Source organism: Diceros bicornis, unplaced genomic scaffold, assembly GCF_020826845.1.
Source record: "Diceros bicornis minor isolate mBicDic1 unplaced genomic scaffold, mDicBic1.mat.cur scaffold_54_ctg1, whole genome shotgun sequence".
In the NCBI taxonomy this organism is placed as follows: domain Eukaryota; kingdom Metazoa; phylum Chordata; class Mammalia; order Perissodactyla; family Rhinocerotidae; genus Diceros; species Diceros bicornis.
Genome location: NW_026691418.1, coordinates 1,026,615 through 1,047,190, shown reverse-complemented (window position 1 = coordinate 1,047,190; position 20,576 = coordinate 1,026,615). Strand labels below are relative to the sequence as shown.

The window sequence follows — 20,576 nt, the reverse complement described above, 5'->3', positions numbered from 1 at the left end:
TGTGTTCAGTCTCTCTTATTCACCCATCTCACTCTCTTGGGCTCCTCTCATCCACAGGCTTGCTCATCCCTCTACTCACACAGTGACTCGTCCCCTCACTCTCATTTATGCTTCACCTGTGAATGGTGGTCCTGGGACAGGCACTGCTGGAGCCTGGGTGAGCCTGGGAGCTCCTCCTACTCTGTCCCTCCCTGATGACAGCCCTCTGCACAGCTCCCTAGCCAGCCACCACATCCCTGCATACTTGATCATCACCTGTGACACCAGAAGCCACCACAGGTATCTGTGGGTGCCTTTTCCTTCCCAAGAGAAGCTCTACAGCCCCTACCAGCCAGTTGTGATCCAGGATCTGGGAAGCCAGAGTGTGAAATCTGGTTTTAGGACAATCATGTTGATCACAAAGATTATACCAATGATTCAGTCTAAGGCCAGCCTTCAGAGAGCCCCTAGTCTTGTGAATTAACATGCCATTATAACACAATGTGGGAGGTTTTGGGGAGTGGCACCTGGCATAATTTGGAGGGGAAGAGCTTGCTAGAGAAAGTTTCACCTGAATGGAGTCTTTAAGAATGAGTAGGATGGACCCTGGCAAATAGAGGATGAAGAGTTTTCCTGGCAGAGGGGAATCCATCAGCAAAGGCTCCAGCCAGAAACAACATGCCGTATGGGGAGAATTGAAACGAATTTGGGTTGCATGAAGCATGAAGTTTAACTCGCAGTAGATGGATAAATTGAGACTGAAAGGTCAGCAGGAGCCAGATTGAGTAGAGCCTTGAGTGCCAGGTCAAGAAGGTTGAACTAAACACTGAAGGCCATAGGGAGCCATGGGTGGTACTAGAGCAGTGGTGGCCCTAGTGAGGTATTCATTTCAGAAAGATTCTTCTAGTAGTCCATGTAGAACATCCTTTAGACAGAGCATCCAGTGTGCCTGATGGGGTGTTGGTCTGGGTGAAGGAAGTTAAGACTTGAGTTGGGACAGGAATGGAGTGTATGTGAGGACGAGTGTGCAAGGTGAATGGGTATTACTGGGAGGGAGGAGGAGCTGAGCAGATATACTGGTTCTGACTTGGGTGACCACACGGGTGGGTGGTGGTGCCACTGTGAGAGAAGACGACAGATGATAATGAGTGCAGGACTCTGGTGTGGTCTCAGGCCAGCTCTCAGTGATGGCCATCGCTCTCCCTCTCGTCTTGCAGCTTTGGGGCACAACCTGAAGACCCTCACAGTCAACATCACCATCTCCACCTTCTGCTATTCATCAGACAGGAGCAACTGCTCAGCCACGTTCAACTCCACTGAGTGGGTCCTGCACAGCCTGGTGAGACCCTGGTCCCAGCAGCTCCTGGTGGGTTAAATCCCACACAGACCCTCCTCCAACCCCTGTCCCTCCTGCTCATCCTCCTCCTCCTTCCTCCCCAGCTGGATCCTTGTTCAAGATGAGCAGTCTGGGCCCCTTCCCCTTGAGTGGCATACTGGTCTCCCTCAGGTAAGACCCTCCCCTGAGCACTTGCCACTAATGACTTCATTTGTGACCACCCCTCTCTCAGTTTCCCCACTTACCTCCCATTTCCTCCTTCCTGTTCTGGCCCAAACCCCAGAGGTTTCAGAACCTCTCTCTAGATTCGCCACGTCCCTCTCTCCCCAGGCCTGAGAAGGATTGGGCAGCCACCAGTGTGGACGCTGTCTGCACCCACCACCCTGACCCCGTGTGCCACCATGCCTCTGTGCTGGGAGCTGAGAGTCTCCACCTGTCTGCTCTTCCTCTCAGTGGCTCCAGGCTCTGCACCCTGGAGTTTATGCATGCAGAGAGAACACCAGCTGCATTTCCGCAGCATCAGCTCGAACCTCAGCAACCCGGAGCCCACATCCTCGGAGTATACCGCCCTGCTGAAGGGACAGCCAGGACCAGGTTGGGTCTCCCCTCTCCCATCTCTCCTTGCCCTGAGAGCACCCTCATTCCTCTGCCTGACTTACATCTGTTACATTATTGTTTCAATCCTTCACTTTCCCTGCGTGTCTGGGTTCTCTCACTTTCCAGAGGTGATGTCCTGGCTGCCTTCCCCATTTCTCACCTGGGTAAACTGAAGCTCAGAAAGGGAAGTACTATGCCTAAGGTCACACAATGAGTTAGGGGCAGAGCCAGGATTTGAAGTCAGGTCTCCCTTATCCCAAGGTCTGTGATCTTTCACTTGCTCCAGTGGCCCCTGCATCCCCAGGAGACATCCATCTCACCCACTCTCCCTCCCATTTGTTCTAGGTCACCAAGCTCTACAGAGCCAGCCAGCTGGGAGACATATTCCACTCCTGCCTGGTCACCGACTTGATGTAGGTTGAGGAGATTGGAAGCATTGGTTGAGCTGATGGCTGATGGCTCTGAGCTCCCGTGACACATCATTGATCTGGAAGTCACTTACATGGTGCCCATTCTCCCCCACATCCCTGTCAGCTAATCCTACCATCTCCATCCATAGGTTTTCTGGGGTTGAGAAAAGCATTAACATTTGAGGCCACCAACCTCCAGCATCCTCCTCCTCCTCTTCTTCTGGAGACTTTCAACAAATATCAGCAGTCTAACTGTGCTCTCCAATAGTGAAGCCATTAAACACATGGGGCAATTTTAATTTTTATACACCTGTTGGGATACGATTCACATATTGTGTGTGTGGGGGGGGTTGTACTTTTTAGGTTTTTGTATATACAATATCTTCTAATCTGCAAAACAAAGAGTTTTACCTCTTCCCTTCCAATCTGGGTTTCTTTTATTCCTTTTTCTTGCCTAATTGCCCCCATTAGAACCTCTAGTACCTGTTATTAACATATGAGATGAGGGAAGATATCATTGTCTTGTCCCTGGTCTTAGGGGGAAATTTTCAGTCTTTCACATTGAATATGGTGTTAGCCTTGGGTTTTTCATCGATGCTATTTATAAGTTGAGAAAGTTTTATTCTATTCCTAATTTGTTGAGTGTTTTCTTTTTTAGGCCTGAAGGGCGTTGTATTTTGTGAAATTCTTTTCTATATATATGGTTACAAATACGTGGTATTGGCCCTTATTCTATTAATATGGTGTATTACGTAATCAAGTTTTCAGTTATTAAGCCAACCCTTCAACTAGAGGTGAGAGATTAAGATGTTCTCAAGTCTGTCCTGGGCCTGCCACATCCCTGAGCCTTTGTGGCCTTCTAGATGCCCACAAATACACTGCAGCTTTTCAAAGCCCCCTGTGGACATCTCATTCCTCCAATTTTTCTTCTATGTTTTTGGCTCACCTCTTACCTGCCTCAACTGGAATCACTCCCTCAGGCCACTACAATAGAAAACAATTAGCGCTGATTGTTTTTACCAAGTGCCTTTGGGACCGACTTTCCACCCTGGGCAAGCTCTGAGTTAAGTAAGGACAAGCCCTAAACATGGGGCTTTTTCAGGGAGATGCCAGGCATGTCAGCTAGTGACAGTTCGATGGGGATGGTTCTTTTCAGAGCTCTAAACCCATTATGGATTATTGGCTGCTGGTTGTCTCAGCTACCATGGTTCTGAGACTGATGGTTTTCAAAGTTATGGAGGATATTGTGAGAGCAGGATGGGAATAGTGCAAGTTATAGTGACACAAAATTTGCTACCTTTATCAATATTCCACCGTGTGTCTTCACTAAAGCCTCCTCAGATGCTTACAAGCCTTTGATTAATTTCTAGGCTTCTGAAAAGTTGATTTTGACCATTTTTACCAGTGTTCTCATTGTTTTTATGCATTTTCAAAAGTCCTTACTCCAAAGTTTCAAAAATATTTTCCCTGTGGTTATTTATTTATAAATTACGTACTTGAAATTAAATTACATGAGAAATTCAGTTCCTCACTCACACACACTAGCCACATTTTAAGTGCTCGATAACAATATGGGGCTAATAATGAGTGTATTTGGTAGTGCAGACAAATGTTTACATTACTGCAGAAAGTTCTCTTGGACAGGACCCAGAAACAGGGTATCTAGAATCAGGGTAGAATTCCAGACACCCTTGTTCATCCTTTGTGCCCTTCCAGGTCTGTCCCCCACAGTAACCACACTGGAGTGGACTCCCTGTGTACCTTGCCACCTTGGCACAGAGACTGGACAGAGTTGCCATCTATGAGGAATTCCTGTGGCTGATCCAGAATGGTACCCAGCTGCAGAACTTGACCCTGGACAGGAAGAGTGTCCTTGGGGATGGTAAGGCTCCCTGGTCATTGTGAAAGGAAGTGAGGCCTTTCTGGGGACTCTGGATTCCTGGGCCTGAGAGAGAATTGAACTTTCTCAGACTGGCAGGTGGTGGCACAGTCCCCCAGTCTTTCCCCACCATTGAGAGAGAGAAAAGGATACCAGTGTAATATAAGATGCCCTCACCATATCCTAGACAGCTCTGTGACCTCAAGCTAGTCACTGCCCCTCTCTGGACATTTGTTTCCTTATCTCTGCACTGAAAGCCACTGGGCCAGATGGTCAGTGAGGGCCTCCAGCTGTGTGTGAAGCAGACTTACAGGTTTGGGGGTGGATGTGGTTCCTGATCCACAGGCTATAGTTTGCCAAGTCCCACTCTAGATGAGCACCAATGCTCCAGAACTTTCTGCAGTGGTAGAATGTTCTATATCTGTGCTGTCCAGTGCATAGCCGCATGTGGCTGTTGAGTGCTCGAAGGATGGTATTGTGACTCGTCTTTATTGTTACTGATTTTTAATGTTACTGAGGTACTAAAATTTTTATTTTATTTAACTAAAGTTAATTTTAATTCAAAAAGAGACTTGTTGCTGCTGCATATCAGACAGCACACCTCTAAGTGGTTTTCTAGATAGAGGTACACATAGGGGGACATGCACCCCTGCCCCCATGCCCACTGGGTGCTGTGTGTCCTCCCCTCCTGGAGTTTATGTTGTAGCTGGCAATAACAAGAATAGAGAATTGAATCTTATCAATTATTTGATGTGAACAAATTCATACTTGCAGGTGGAAATCAGAGAAGACTTCCTGCAGGAAATTACATTGTAGGTTAATCCTAGAAAATGAATATTAAGCAAATAGATAAAGGAGAAGGGGATGATGTGTTCCTAGGCACGGAAGAACACTTTTCAGTGTGAATTTACAAATTTAGAGAGATCCCATAGGCTTGCCAACTGTGATGACCCATTCTCCCCCTGGCCGTCGTAAGAAAGTCCATTCAAATTCACTCATCTGTGCCCAGAGGTATGAATTTGGTTTAATTTATTACGCTTTTGTTCTGTGATAATGGCCTTGGATTTTGTAGCAAAGTGTGCTCACTTTTTAGAGATGGAACTAAAATGGGGTGAAACATCATGATGTCTACTTGATGTTAATATTTCATTGAATAAGTGGGATTAATCAAGTGTGGCAAGTGTTAATAATTTATACATTGATGAAATATTGTTTTAATTGGATGGAATATACATTGGTAAATCTAGATGATGGATGTTTATGAGACTGTTCCCTTTATTTTTCTGTGTGTCTAAAAAGATATATTAAAAAGAGTGAATCACACTCACATGCATTCTCCATTTTATTCACTTCCAGAATATTCTCCCAACAGAGATGACACCTTGATTGTGAAGCCTGGTAAGCCTGCAGGAAGCCCCAGCCCAGGGTAGGAGGCGAGTATCTTGATGCTGTGCCTCATCGAAGAGAACCAGGTGAACATGTTTTTGGATGATGAGGAAAGTTGGCCAACCCTTGTCAAGGAGGCTTGAGGCACAGTGGGGTCAGCAGGAGCCCTGGGGCGATGACAGGAGGTGGTTCACCCCACCACTTGTGTCCCCAGACCTCCTTTTCTGGGCCTTCATCCTTATCTTCTTGGCGGGACTCCTGGTGCTTATACAAGCCTGACCTGCTGTCTCCTGGTAAGACATAACGTGTTGATTGTCTTCTTACTATTGGGTTGTAAGAGCTCTTTATATACTATAAATACAAGTCCTTTTCTAGGGATATGTTTTGCAGATGTTTTCTCCCAGTCTGTACATGGCTTGTCTTCTCCTTCACAACATGAGTCATTGGGGAAATGTAAGTGACAGTCATCATGAGATTCTACCACACTTCAGAATGGCTATAATTAAAAAGACTGACTATAACAAGTGTTGTTGAAGATGTCAAGTCACTGAAACTCTCATCGAGTGCTGGTGAAAAATAGCTTGGATGCGTCTTTAATAATTCCATACGTCTACCCAGCCATTCCTCTCCTAGGAATCCATCCAAGGAAAATAAACCCATATGTCTATACACAGACTTGTACACACGTGTTGATAACAACCTATTTATAGTAGACAAAAACAGAAAACAACACAAATGTCCATCTATTGGTGAATGGATACGCAAAGTGTGGTATATCCCCACCTTGAAATACTATTCAATCATAAAAATGAATGAATTATTTTTTTCTTTTTTAATTATTTTATTGAAATTATAAATTATAAAGGGTTTTAACATTGTGTAATTTCGGGTGTTCATTATTATTTGTGACTTTCTGTATAGACTGCATCGTGCTCAGCACCAGTAGTCTAACTTTTATCCATCACCATGCATATGTGTCCATTTAACTCTTTCACTCAACACCCAGCCCCCTTCCCCTCTGGAAACCACTAATCTGTTCTCTTTATTCCTTTGTATATTTATCTTCTACATATGAGTGAAATCATGCATATTTGTCTTTGTCTGGCTTATTTCATTTAATATCATACCCTCAAGGTGCATCTAGGTTGATGCAAACAGGACAATCTTGTCTTTTTTTTCTGGCTGAGTAGTATCCCATTGTATATAATACATACCACATCTTTATCCATTCATCTGTAGCAGGGCACTTGGGTTACTTCCATGTCTTGGCTATTGTGAATAATGCTGCAGTGAGCGCAAGGGTGCATAAATCTCTTTGAATTGTTGATTTCAATTTCTTCGGATAAATAGCCAGTAGAGGGATAGCTGGAAGGTATGGTATTTCTATTTTTATTTTTATGAGAAATCTCCATATTGTTTTCCCTGGTGGCTGCACCAGTTTACACTCCCACCAGCAGTGTGTGAGGGTGGGCTTTTCTCCTTATCCTCTCCAACTTTTGTTATTTTTTGTCTTGGGAATTATGGCCATTCTGACAGGTGTAGTTTTGATTTGAATATCCCTAATAATTAGTGATGTTATACATCTTTTCATTTGTCTGATGGCGTTCCATATATCTTCTTTGGAAATATGTCTGTTCATATCCTTGACACATTTTTAGATTGGATTGTCTAGTTTTTTGTTGTTGGGTTGTATGAGTCGCTTATGTATTTTGGAGATTAACCCCTTGTCAGATATATGATTTGCAAATATTTTCTCTCAGTTGGTGGGTTGTCTTTTCGTGTGTTTTTTTTTTTTTTCCTTGTGAGGAAGATCAGCCCTGAACTAACATCCGAGTTAATCCTCCTCTTTTTTTCTAAGGAAGACCGGCTCTGAGCTAACATCTATTGCCAATCCTCCTCCTTTTTTTTTCCCGCAAAGTCCCAGTTGATAGTTGTATATCATAGTTGCAAATCCTTCTAGTTGCTGTATGTGGGACATGGCCTCAGCATAGCCGGACAAGTGGTGAGTCTGTGCATGTCCGGGATCTGAACCTGGGCCGCCAGTAGAGGAGCGTGCGTACTTAACCATTAAGCCACGGGCTCAGCCCTGTCTTTTCGTTTTGTTCATCATTTCCTTTGCCTTGCAGAAGGCTTTTAGTCTCATGTAGTCCCATTTGTATATTTTTCTTTTCTTTCCCTTGCCTGAGTAGACATGGTATTGGGAAGGGTGCAGCAAAGACCGATGTCAAAGACTGTACTGCGTATATTTTCTTCTAGGAGTTTTATGGTTTCAAGTGTTAGATTCAAGCTTTTTATCCATTTCGAGTTAATTTTTGTGTATGGTGGAAGATAATGATCTACTTTCATTCTTTTGCATGTGTCTGTCCTGTTTTTCCAACAGCATTTATTGAAGAGATTTTCCTTTCTCCATTGTATGATCTTGGCTCCTTTGTGAGAGATTAACTGACTACAGATGTGTGGTTTTCTGTCTGGGCTTCCAGTTCTGTTCCATTCATCTATGAGTCTGTTTTTGTGCCAGTACCATGCCATTTTCATTACTATAGCTATGTAATATATTTTCAAGTTAGGATTGTGATGCCTCCAGCTTTGTTCTTTCTTCTCAGGATTGCTTTGGCTATTTGAGGCCTTTTGTTATTCCATGTATATTTTAGGATTCTGTGTTCTATTTCTATGAAGAATGTCATTGGGATTCTGATAGGGATTACATTGGATCTGTAGATTACTTTAGGTAATATGGACATTTTAACTGTGTTTATTCTTCCAATCCATGTGCATGGAATATCTTCCCATTACTTCAGGTCTTCATGGATTTCTTTCAATAATGTCTTATAGTTTTCATTGTATAGGTCTTTAACCTCTTTGGTTAAATTTATCCCTAGACACTTTTTTCTTTTTGTTGCATTGTAAATGGGATTGTATTCTTGAGTTCTCTTCTGTTAGTTCATTATTAGAGTATAGAAATGCAACTGATTGGGGTAAGTTGATTTTGTACGCTGCAACTTTGCTGTAATTGTTGATTATTTCTAATAGTTTTCTGATGGATTCTTTAGGGTTTTCTATATTTACAATCATGTCATCTGCAAACAGCAAGAGTTTCCTTTCTTCCTTTCCAATTTGGATTCCTTTTGTTTTCTTTTTCCAGCCTAATTGCTCTGTCCAAAACCTCCAGTACTATGTTGAATGGGAGTGGCGAGAGTGGGCACCTTTGTCTTCTTCCTGTTCTCAGAGGAATGGCTTTAAGTTTTTCGCCATTAAGTATGATGTTGTCTGTGGGTTTGTGATATATGACCTTTGTTGTGTTGAGGTACTTTCCTTCTATACCCATTTTATTGAGAGTTTTTATCATAAATGGATGTTGGATCTTGTCAAATCCTTTCTCTGCGTCTGTGGAGAGGATCATGTGATTTTTATTCCTCATTTTATTAATGTGGTGTATCACATTGATTTCCGGATGTTGAACCATCCCTGCATCCCTGGTATAAATTCCACTTGATCATCTTATATGATCCTTTTAATATATTGCTGTGTTCGATTTGGTGATATTTAGCTGAGGATTTTTGCATGTGTGTTCATCAGTGATATTGGCCTATAATATTCCTTCTTTGTGCTATCCTTGCCTGCTTTTGCTGTCAGGGTGACGTTGGCCTCATAGAATGAATTAAGAAGTGTTCCATCTTCTTCAATTGTTTCGAATAGTTTGAGAAGCATAGGTATTAAATCTTGTTTGAATATTTGGTAGAATTCTCCATAGAAGCCATCTGGTCCTGGACTTTTGTTTTTTGGGAGTTTTTTGATGACCATTTCGATCTCTTTACTTGTGATTGGTCTGTTCATTTATTCTATTTCTTCTTGAGTCAGTTTTGGGAGGTTGTATGAATTTATCTATTTCTTTTAGGATATCCAATTTGGTGACATGTAAGTTGTTCAGTGTATTCTCTTACCGTCCTTTGGATTTCTGTGGTATCTGTTGTAATTTCTAATCTTTCATTTCTAATTTTATGTCTTTGAGCCTTCTCTCTTTTTTTCTTAGTGAGTCTGGCTAATGGTCTGTCAATTTTGTTTCAGTCTTCTCAAAGAACCAGCTCTTTCTTTCATTGATCCTTTCTACAGTTTTTTTAGTCTCTATTTCATTTATTTCTGCTCTAATTTTTATTATTTCCCTCATTCTGCTGATTTTGGGCTTCATTTGTTCTTCATTTTCTGGTTCTATTAGGTGTAGTTTAAGGTTACTTATCTGGTATTTTTCTTGTTTGTTGAGGTGCGCTTGTATTGCTATGAATTTCCTTCTTAGAACTGCTTTTGCTGCATCCCATAAGAGTTGTTTTGTTGTCTTTTCATTTTCATTTGTCTTCAGGTATTTTTTGATTTCTCCTTTCATTTGTTCATGGATCCAATGTTTCTTCAGTCGTGTGTTCTTTAGTGTCCACATATTTGTGACTTCCCCATCTTTTGTACTGTAGTTGATTTCTAGTGTCATAGCATTGTGGTCAGAAAAGAAGCTTGTTATGATTTCAATCTTAAATTTATTCAGGCTTGCCTTGTTTCACAACATATGGTCTATCGTTGAGAATGTTCCATGTGCACTTAAGAAGTATGTGTATTCTTCTGTTTTGGGAGGGTATGCTCTCTCTATATCGATTAAGATCATCTGATCATATGTTTCATTTAATTCCACTATTGTTGCCTTTCTCTGTATGGTCTATCCATGGATGTAAGTGGGGTGTTCAGGTCCCCTGCTATTATCGTGTTGCTGTTAATTTCTCCATTTAGGTCTCTTAATAGTTGCTTTATATTCGTTTGTGCTGCTCTGTTAGGTGCATACATCTTTATAAGTGTTATGTCCTCTTGGTGGAAAGTCCCCTTTATCATTATATACAGCCCCTCTTTGTCTCTCATAGTCTTTTTTATCTTGAAGTCTGCTTTGTCTGATATAAGTATGGCACCACTTACTTTCTTTTATTTGCCATTTTCTTGGAGTATTGTCTCCCATCCCTTCATTCTGAGCCTGTTTGTTTTTAGAGCTGAGATGTGTTTCCTGGAGGCAGCATATTGTTGGGCCTTGTTTTCTAATCCGCCCCACCACTTTGTGTCTGTTGATTGGAGAATTCAATCGATTTACATTTAGAGTGATTACTGATACATGAGGACTTAATCCCACCTCATCTATATTTCCATTGTTTCTCTTCCTTTGTGTTTCTGACTACCATTTCATTTTGGGGGTTTTCTGTGGAGGTTTTCTCTTTTTTTATGATCTATGGCTCTGCTCTGATTTTTTGTTTGCTGGTTACTGTGAGGTTTGTATGAAGATCTCATAGATGAGATAGTCCATCTTCTGATAGCCTCTTATCTCCATTAGTCTAAGCAGGTTCCATCCCTTTCTTCTTCTCCTTCTGAGTTATTGTTGTCACATGTTATTCATTTTTGAGTTGTGCATTTGTAACTAAGTTGAAGTGTTTATTGTTACTTTTGATGCTTTCCTTCCCTTCTTCTTTTACGTTATAATTAAGTATTTGCTACCTTGTTGTGAAACACAGCTGTAGCTTTCTGATTTTGTCTGTCTATTTATCACTCTGGTCAAAGATTTGTAAACATTTGCCTTCTTTTTGTTTCAGGTATGAGGGCGTCTTGATCATTGCTTGTATGGGAGATCTAGTGGCAATGAAATCCCTCAGCCTTTGTTTATCTGGGAAAACTTCTATTTCTCCATTGTATCATAAGGATCATTTCACTGGATAGAGTATTCTTGGCTGAAAGTTTTTTTCTTTCAGTATTTGTAATATATCTTTCCATTGTTTCCTTGCCTGTAAATTTTCTGCCAAGAAATATGCTGAGAACATGATGGGGGTTCCTATGTAGGTTATTTTCTTCTATCTTGCTTCCCTTAATATTTTTTTTTGTCATTGGTTTTTGCCAATTTTACTATCACATACCTTGGAGAAGGTCTTATAGCATTGATGTAATTAGGCGTTCTCTTGGCTTCATGTACTTGTAGGTCCGGTTCTTCCCCAGGTTTGGGAAGTTCTCAGCTATTATTTCTTTGAACAAGCTCTCTGCTCCTTTCTCCCTCTTTTCTCCCTCTGGAATACGTATAATTCTTATGTTGCTTTTATAATTGAGTCATATATTTCTCCAAGAATTCCTTTAATTTTTAAAAATCTGAGTTCTCTCTCCTCATCCACTGGAAGCATTTCTATATTTCTATCCTCTAAATCACTAATTCTTTCATCCATAATATCAGCTCTATTTTTTAAGGATTCTAGATTCTTTTTTATCTCATTAATTATGTTCTTCACATCCAGAATTTCTGCTTGTTTTTTTAATAGTTTCAGTTTCTTTAATGAAGTATTCATTTTCCTCATTAATTTTATTCCTGAGTTCGTTGAACTGTCTGAACATTATTGTAACTTGGCGAGTTTCTTTATGACAGTTATTTTGAATTTTCTGTCATTTAGATTGTAAATTTCTGTGACTTCAAGGTTCATTTCTGGAGATTTGTCATTTCCTTCTGCTCTGAATTGTTAGTGTAGTTTCTTATGGTGTTTGATGAACTAATCTTTTGCCTGCGTATTTGTGGTAGTATCGGGTCACAGATTCCACCTGCTACCGCTGTGGGGGAAGCATGAGCTGTGTCTCTGATCCCACCCCATACGCTGGAAGTTGTGTGGGTACAGTGGCTGTTCCCACCCGCTGGGAAAGCATTCACAATGGGCTCAGAGCTGCTGCTACACAGAGACACGTACCCAGTTGTGAGACCTCAGCACTAGTATGGGTATTTGTGCCATCTCGGAAAGCATTTGCATGTGCGCGCATATCTGCTGCTGCCTTTTCTTATGCTCATGCCAGCCTCTGTGCTTGGCTGGTGGGACTTCTTCACGGGTTCTGAGCATTCCCCAATCATTGGGACTGCAGTGGCACGGTGGGCTTTCCAACCATCCAGGAAAGCATTCATGTGCAGGTCCAGGGCTGCCGCCAACCCCTCCCAGAGTTACACCAAGATGCATTCCTTCTTTTGCAGATGCAGTAGTACTATTGGCTCTCACGCCAACCTGGGAAGCACTCAGGCGTGTGTACAGTGCTGCCAGGGAAGTCTTGGGGATAAGAATGAATTCATAGTACATGCAATGACAAGCATAAATCTCAGAATAATTATGCTGAGTGAAAGAAGCCAGTAAAAAATGAGTACATAGTATATGATCCCATTTATAAAAATTCTTGGAAAATCTATAGGGACATATACCAGATCACTGGTTGCCTGGGAATGAGAATGTGTTTGCAAACAGCGGGGAAGGAGGAATTAAAATGAGCATGAGGAAATTTGGGATGGATGGGTGTTCCTTTTCCTGATTGTGGTGATGGTTCAATAAGTTATAATCAAAATGTATCAAATTGTTCACTTTAAATGTATGCAGTTTACTGTATGTCGTTAATACCTCAATTATGCTAGAACATGTAGGGGAAAGAGAGGGAGAGAGAGCCAAAAGAGGGAAAAGGGGAGGAAAAGAGGACTGAGGGTGAAAATTAAGTGGAAAAAAGGAAGAGGGAGACATAGGAGGCATCAGGTCTCTGTGGCTTTGGCATCTCCTTCCCCTGGAGTCTCCCATACTGCGCAGCTGACTGGACCATTCTGATGCACTCTCCTCACCTCAGAAGTCACTGTCTGTCAGCAGAAGAAGGAGGGCAACTGTGAGCTCCACTCACGACGTCTGGGCTATTACCTGCCTCATGGCGACCTATGGAAGCTGCGTTGACTAGATCTGACTAGGTCTGATGTCCCGTTTTCCCAGCTGGTGTCCAGAGGATCTTGGCTGGAACATAACGAACCTACATTGGACGGACACAGGCTCCGAGCCTTTCTAGACTTGGCCCCTAATTGGCTTACAGGGGACTGTGCTGAAAGATTTCACCTTCCTTAAGTCCTGACAATGACTACAATTTCTGTCCTGTGGTGTCACACCAGTTCATCCCTCAGGGACACCAGAATTGGTGAAACAAGCACAGATATTGCCATCGTGTAAAATTGAATCCCCACTTCAGTGCAAGGTTTCCCTTCTTAGGAAACTTTGAAACATCCCTCCCCTTGACTCTGTGCAGCCATCACACCCTGCTCAGTTCCTCCATATTCTTCCCCCACTGAAGGCCTGGCAGTCTCAGGTTCCCCTTTTCTGCTTCATTCTCTGAAGCTCAGATTCACCAGGACTTCCAGATCAATCTCCCTCGATGGCTCCTCTACCCACTCATGGGTCCTCCATGATGAGAAACAGGCCAAGTTGGGAGGAATGGGTGAGACATGACTCTGCAGTCACCTTGGGCCTTGGGAGCTGAAATGACTAGGTGTCTGGGAAGCCTGAATCCCAGAGTAACACCAAGGCTCTGGGAAGAGAGTATCTGCTCTGGTTTTAAAAGTGAATAAAACTCGGCGGGAGAAAACTGAGGGAAAAGAAAGAGTCTTTTTTCATCTTTCTCTGTACAGCGTCCAATTAGCCACACAGCAGAGGCTCCCCAACAAGCAGTCTAGAGCATCCCAGGTATGAGGCAGGCTGCGCTGTTCTGCCGTGGGTCTGTGGGAACAGATTACATTATCTATACACACTGTGCAGATGACCACAGGTGAAAATACCGAAGGGCTGAGAATTAAATTCACAGTCATGCCACTCTCTCATAATTTTTGTGTGTGAGCTTCACATTCTCAATCTTAAGCAGTGATTCTCTGAGAATGCACACTTGAAGATTATAATGTTTAATAATATTATTAATGATTGCATACATTATACGTTATACATTGTACAGTATAATTATAAATTAATGTTTAATTATTATTATACATTAATATATTATTATATATTACATTATTATAATAATATCATTATAATGATTAATAATAGCTATGATTATTGACTAATTTCTGCTAAGCAACTTGACTGGCAAGCTCTGTGTGTATTATCTTAGCTACAGTCACTATTTTTAGGGTTTTATTCCCATTTTAAGCTAAAAATAAGGAGGCTCTGATATATTAAATAAGTTGACAAAGAAGGAAAATAATTACTACAAAGCCTAAATAAACACCTATTCAAAATATGTGTCAAAGAAAGAAAGATGTTATCTGACTTACAAACAGACTCAAAGTTGACCTCCCACAGGCCCACAGTGAAAGAAGCGGTAAAGAGTGTACATCAGGAAGAAGAAATGTGAACCCAGGAAAACATAACAGGAGTCACGAGGAAAGGAAAAAACAGTCTGTCTAATTTAGTATTAGTTTTAAAACAAGACATTAAAAACACATTCGAACCAAAATTCCAGATGATTACCACATGGAAGAATAGAGGAGAGAAGACTTAGCTAAAAAATACCTCATTTTTTAGGGAAGATATAAATACTAAGATACTCTATTATTGTTTAACACATTGCTCTCAGAAACTGATAAATCTGTGGGACAAAAGTAGGTAATGATAAAGAGGATTTGAAGAGTGCAACATACTCGATCAGGCAAATAGACAAATCCCAACACACTGGCTTATTGTGAGACTTGTGATGCTGAAAACAGTCGTTCTCCTGACAACAGGATACCACAATGGCATATCAATTTTCATGAATGAAACTTCCAACACATATAAATCTAAAAAAAGGGAAAATACAGTATTTCATTATGTGCGGCTGTGATTCAACATGCAACAAATACCAGAAAAATAGAGACCCAGAAGTAGGTGTCTTTTTTGAGAAGACAGATATAACAGCTCTTTCGTGAAATATTATGTTGGAATCTATTGGAATATTACACAAAAAGGACAATCCATTTGGACTATGTAATTTTTCTCTGTGACTGTGAGGGCAAAATCGAAAGAATCCCCTGACTGTGATAACTCTCTGTTGATCTTAAAATACAAATGCATAACACTCAGGAAAGGAAAATGAGAGAACAAAATGAGAAAGAAAGAAATCCTTTCTCTCCTCACCTGAAACCCAATCTCTCACCTCAGAAGGTTCACTGTCTGTATCTTCTCTGTCATGCAAATGAATCAAAGAAAAGAAAACTATTGGTATATATTAAAGTTTCAAGAGCTCAAAGCAAGAAGACATCAGGACCCCTGCAGAGGCATTAATTTAGAATGAGCTCCATGTCATCTGCACCGTTTTGTCTTTTCTTCATCATGTTTGTCGGGACATCCTTCTTGGCCCCTCAATCTCCCTGCCTCACTAGCAAGTCTGTCTGCATGAATGCTACCGCCAGGCTCTCTCTTGCTGTCTTCACTTTCTCTTCCTGTTTCCTGATATCCTCCTCAGTCACCAGAAATTGTTTGCAAAGGAGCTGTGGGATGTACAGAGCAGCTCCTGGGATCGTCTCTGCTGAATCTCAAGACCAGGCAGGGGTGGGCATGGTACTGAAGTTCAGACCACCTGCGAGCACACATGACAGGGATGCACCTGTGCAACTAAGTGCAAGATTCAGCAGGGCTTTGGCAAGGTCCAAAGGACTTAACAGTTCCCCTGCACTCTGCAGGCCTGGAGACCTTGCAGTCTCTTCTGCCAGCAGAGTTGTTGGGGCTGCTCCAAGGTTTCCTCCCTTTGATGGCATCTGACCTCATTGCCAGGATAGGATGAGATTCTAGTAACTGGCCTCTTGAATATGTAACTGGACATCCTCAAAGGGATGGAGATGCTCAAACCAGGCTTTGGGTTGGATTGGTTTCCACAATTATGTCGCTTCCTCTGTGATGATTTGACCATCATACTTCTTTTCCTCTTACTCTATAAAAATAAATTGTGACTGTGCATCAGAGTGATAAACGAAGCCTGCCTTCCCAGGACAATTATGTCAGATGCCTTGTACTTCTACCCTCCCTCTCTCCCTGTGGGGATTAATCTCAACCTGTGTCCTGGGACATCATCAACGAGATTTGGGTCAAGAACAGAAACCTCGAGGTCAAAACTCAGGACTACTGAATGTCGTTTCTTCTCCCCCATGTTGTTAGACACTTATGAGCATGATTTTATTCTCATTTTGTCCTTGTCACTCTCAACAACAAAATCCCTGGTGATCCCTGTCAGGACACACTGTCCCCAGTCTTTTTCTAAATCCCAAATCATACCGTTCTTCTGTACTATATGACTATTCATTTAATAAGCCCATTGACCAATTGGTGTTCATAGCTCCAATAGAGCTTAAGTCAGTAGTGAAATTATCATCCACCCCACTCCTATTGACTGTTATTTGACAACTGTGAACATTAAATCTCAGTACAGAGAATATGTCTGAAAAAACTCAACTTCCAAATGGAGATTGTGCTGTAAGTGGGAAGTACACACTGGATTTATTAAACCCACGAAAAAAAATGTAAACTCTCTCATTATGAAGTTTTGTGTAGAGTGCACCCACATTGATGATATCTTGGTTATAGTGGGTTAAAATATACTATTAAGACTAGTTTCACATGTTGGCTTTCATTTTTTAAAATGTGGCTGTTAAGAAAAAAATTAAATTCGATAATATAGAGTGCTTAATGTTACTATGGGACAGTGCTGTTGAAGCCATCAGTGAAAATAAAGTCCAGAGACAGTGGTTAGGGAAATTTTTTCCCTAGAAAATGAGTCTACACTGACCCACACTGCAAGATGCAGTAAAAACTGTCATACACACACACAGACACACAGACACACTGACAGAATGAAAAAAACCTCTTCCTAGAGTCCCACCTCTTCTCCCATGGCATGAGGTTGCACTCCTACTTAGTCCTAAGTGGACTAATCTCAAGAAAGAAGGCAGAAGTCAAGGTAATTTACCAGTTAGGAAGATCTAAAACCAGAGACTAAAACTCAAGATATGTGACGAATTTCCTGTCCTGGCTTCTGTTATTTTTTCAATATGTTAGGGAGACTTTTCTAAGGAGGGTTGTTTTAAAACTCACATTTTCTTTACTATGTAAAAATAGACAGGCTATGTAAAGAATAATTACTCTAGCCAATCAATGAAAAGGAGATGATAGAACACGAATACCCTTATTATAAGTCACTCCTCGATTAGAGAGTCAGGGAACAGCTGACATTGGGTTAATTTGGCCTTAATTAGGCTGATTCTGATTTCATGATTGTCATATTGATTGTATTATGCTAGAACCTACGAAACTTCCCAGCCTCCCTACTATTTAACCACCAAGGCCCGCCAACCAGACCAGTCCTTGTTGACACATCCCCTGCCTCCATCCCTTCTGACAACACCTGGAGGATTTTCCCCAAATCCCACTCTGTCCCTGAGCTCTTCAACCTGCCCCAGGGCCAGGGAATCATTTTCTCCAAGGCTCAGGATCTGTGTGTGTCCAACTCTGGGGATGGCACTTCTCGCTCTAGTGAAGACAGGGATTAGAGTGCAGACCCTGTGAGCTGCAGCAATTGGACAAAGACTGGGGTTTGCTGACAGAAAAGAACCTTTAGTGGGCACGGTTACTAGGGTCCAAGAAGCCCCAGTGATTCCTCCAGGGAATGTGATGCAGGACAGAGCAGGAATGTCTGCCAGTGGTTCGGCTTAGGAATGCCTGTAGGATGACATAGGTGACATTGGTAATGCATTCGCCAATGTTGTTCAATCATTTATTCATCGTATGTCTTGGAGTGATTTCTGCATACATCCAGACAACAGGCTCACCCTCTGGGGCTCACAAGCAGCGTCAGAAGAATTTCTAAATTTTATTTCTAATATATAGGTACAGCACTGGTAATACACTAGGTGTTCCAAGCATTTTTCAAACATTAACTCCGTTAATACTCTCCATAAACCTGCAAAATATGTATGCTGAGCATTATTGCCAACTGACAGATGAAGAAACTGAGGCACCAATCAGGTAAAGAACTTAGTCAATACAAATATCTAATAAGGGATTGAGCTGGAATTTGGACGTGAGGAGTTAGCTCCATAGTCTGTGCTCTTAACCATGACATTTACTCTCTAAAGACTTCACATCATGAAAAACTTTGATCAGTTATCCATTTTCTTGGTGCATTGAGTAGCCACACTATTTTATCTGTCTGAAAAATAGAATACATGCATAGAAACTACTGCACATACACACTCACATTACATCTACCAATGTCTCCAGTCTCTGAAAATTAATACAGAGAACATGTCAGAATGTTTCTTGTCCAGGTTGGGAGGACTCTGAGGAAATCTCAGTGTTGATATAAGAAGCTGAAGACAGGCTGGGAGTGGGTCTCAGGGGAAAGGTGTCCTCAGGAGTCACCATTGAATGACAACATTGATGGGAGGGTCTCAGCAATGACTGAATTCAGGATCTGGTGGTGTTTTAACCTGGTGTTTATCTTCTGGCTGTGGGTTTATGGTGATGCAGCACAGGGAGAGGGGATGGTTCACTGTGTTCTTGGGGAAACCAGACCCATGAAAGAGAGGGAATGATGGTTTCCTTAAACAATAGACTCGTGGTGGGAAAAATTCGGCTTGGAAGAGACAGTCCTGTGCCTGGTATAAGCAGAAGGAGTTGCCTCTGCTTCAGCGAAAGCAGACAGCCCTTCCTCATGCACTCATTTTATCTCAATGGGAGGAAGGAGGAGGAAATCATGTAATGATCTTCTGGATGTGAAATTTGTGATGGTAGAGACTGTGCTAGGAGGTTCTGAAAGGCTGCCCTGAGGCATTTCAGACCTTTGCTGTGACCAGAATGACAAGTGTAAGCACCCCTGCGTATGTCTGGGAAGAGTTAGTGCTTCAAGGAGAAGGCTCCCTGGTGCAGAGACTCACAAGAAGAAGCGAGTTTGACCAGGGAAGGTCAGAAATGTGGCCAGTGTGGCTGGAGGGAGCCTGAGAAGAGAGAGGAGTGGAGAGAGGAGGATGATCAGGCTGGATCCTGGGACATGGTAGACTGTTACTTTCTGTTCCTCTGTGACAATATTACTCCAAAAGTTGCCACCTATAAAGTACAGATATTTAACATCTCACAATTTCTGTGAGCCAAGCATCAGGCATGGCTTAGCTGGGTGCCTCTGCCTCAAACTCTCCGTGAAGCAGGGGCTGTGGCCTCCACAGGGCTCCAATGGGGAAGATTTCCACCCAAGATCACTCACATGGGTTTTGTCAGGATCTATTTGGACTGAGAGTCTGAGGTCCTGTCTGTCTGTTGGCTGGAAACTCCCTCAGTTCTCTCCTATGGAGCCTCTACGTAGTGCAACTGACAACATCAGCACTTGCATTCCCAGTTCTGGTGATTTGATAGAGAGCGATAGTTAGAGCGAGAGAGAGAGAGAGAGATAGAGATGGAAACAGAAGGATGGAGGTAAGTAGGGAACCCAAGTAAGTCAGTAAGTGGGAAGTGACAGAGGTTTTGTAATTAAAACTTGGAAGTGACATCCCATCACCTTGGCTGTGTTCTGTTGTTCAGAAGCCAGATACTGACCACTTAGTGGTGACACAAGGATGTGTATTCCAGGAGGCAAGGAGCATTGGGAACATTGTGGAGGCTCCCACCACGTAGGCCAACATGAGGATCTTGGGACTGATTCTGAGTAAAACAGGGCACCGTGGAAGGCTTAATGCCAGTGGATCACAATGTCTGAATTTCCTCTAATTTCAACCCCTTTAGGATGCAGACCAGAAAATGAGGCTCAGAGCGGCAGTGACTTACCAAAGATCACACATCTGGGACCCAGAGAAGTTGTGACTGGTATTCTATGTGATGTCCTACTCCTTGTACTTCTTCCATCTCTAAGTGTGTGCATTAGACACATGTGACACCAGCCCACAGGTGTTGTAGGTATTATCGCATATACACCTGATGAGGTCCCTAGGAAGCTGTTTTTAGCGCAATCCTCATTGTGCAGCTTGGGAGACTGGGGAGATCTTGAGAGGCACAGCAGCTTTTCCAGGACACAGAACTGGTAGGAAAAATGAGGTCTGACCTCATCTCTGTCTCCTCAAAGCTGGGGCTTGGATCCACTCCCAAGGAGCTGTGGGAAGGTTGGTGATGGGTATTTGTGTACAGTGATGGAGATG

At 42.2% G+C, this 20,576-nt stretch overlaps 1 long non-coding RNA gene across 1 annotated transcript; it reads left to right on the top strand.

Moving 5' to 3' along the window:
- The first annotated feature begins 2,288 nt into the window (after positions 1 to 2,288).
- On the top strand, positions 2,289 to 20,227 carry LOC131403067 (uncharacterized). Its single transcript, XR_009219190.1, has 3 exons — positions 2,289 to 2,325; positions 5,558 to 5,673; positions 20,167 to 20,227. It is a non-coding gene; the product is annotated as an uncharacterized LOC131403067 (long non-coding RNA).
- The last annotated feature ends 349 nt before the right edge of the window (positions 20,228 to 20,576 follow it).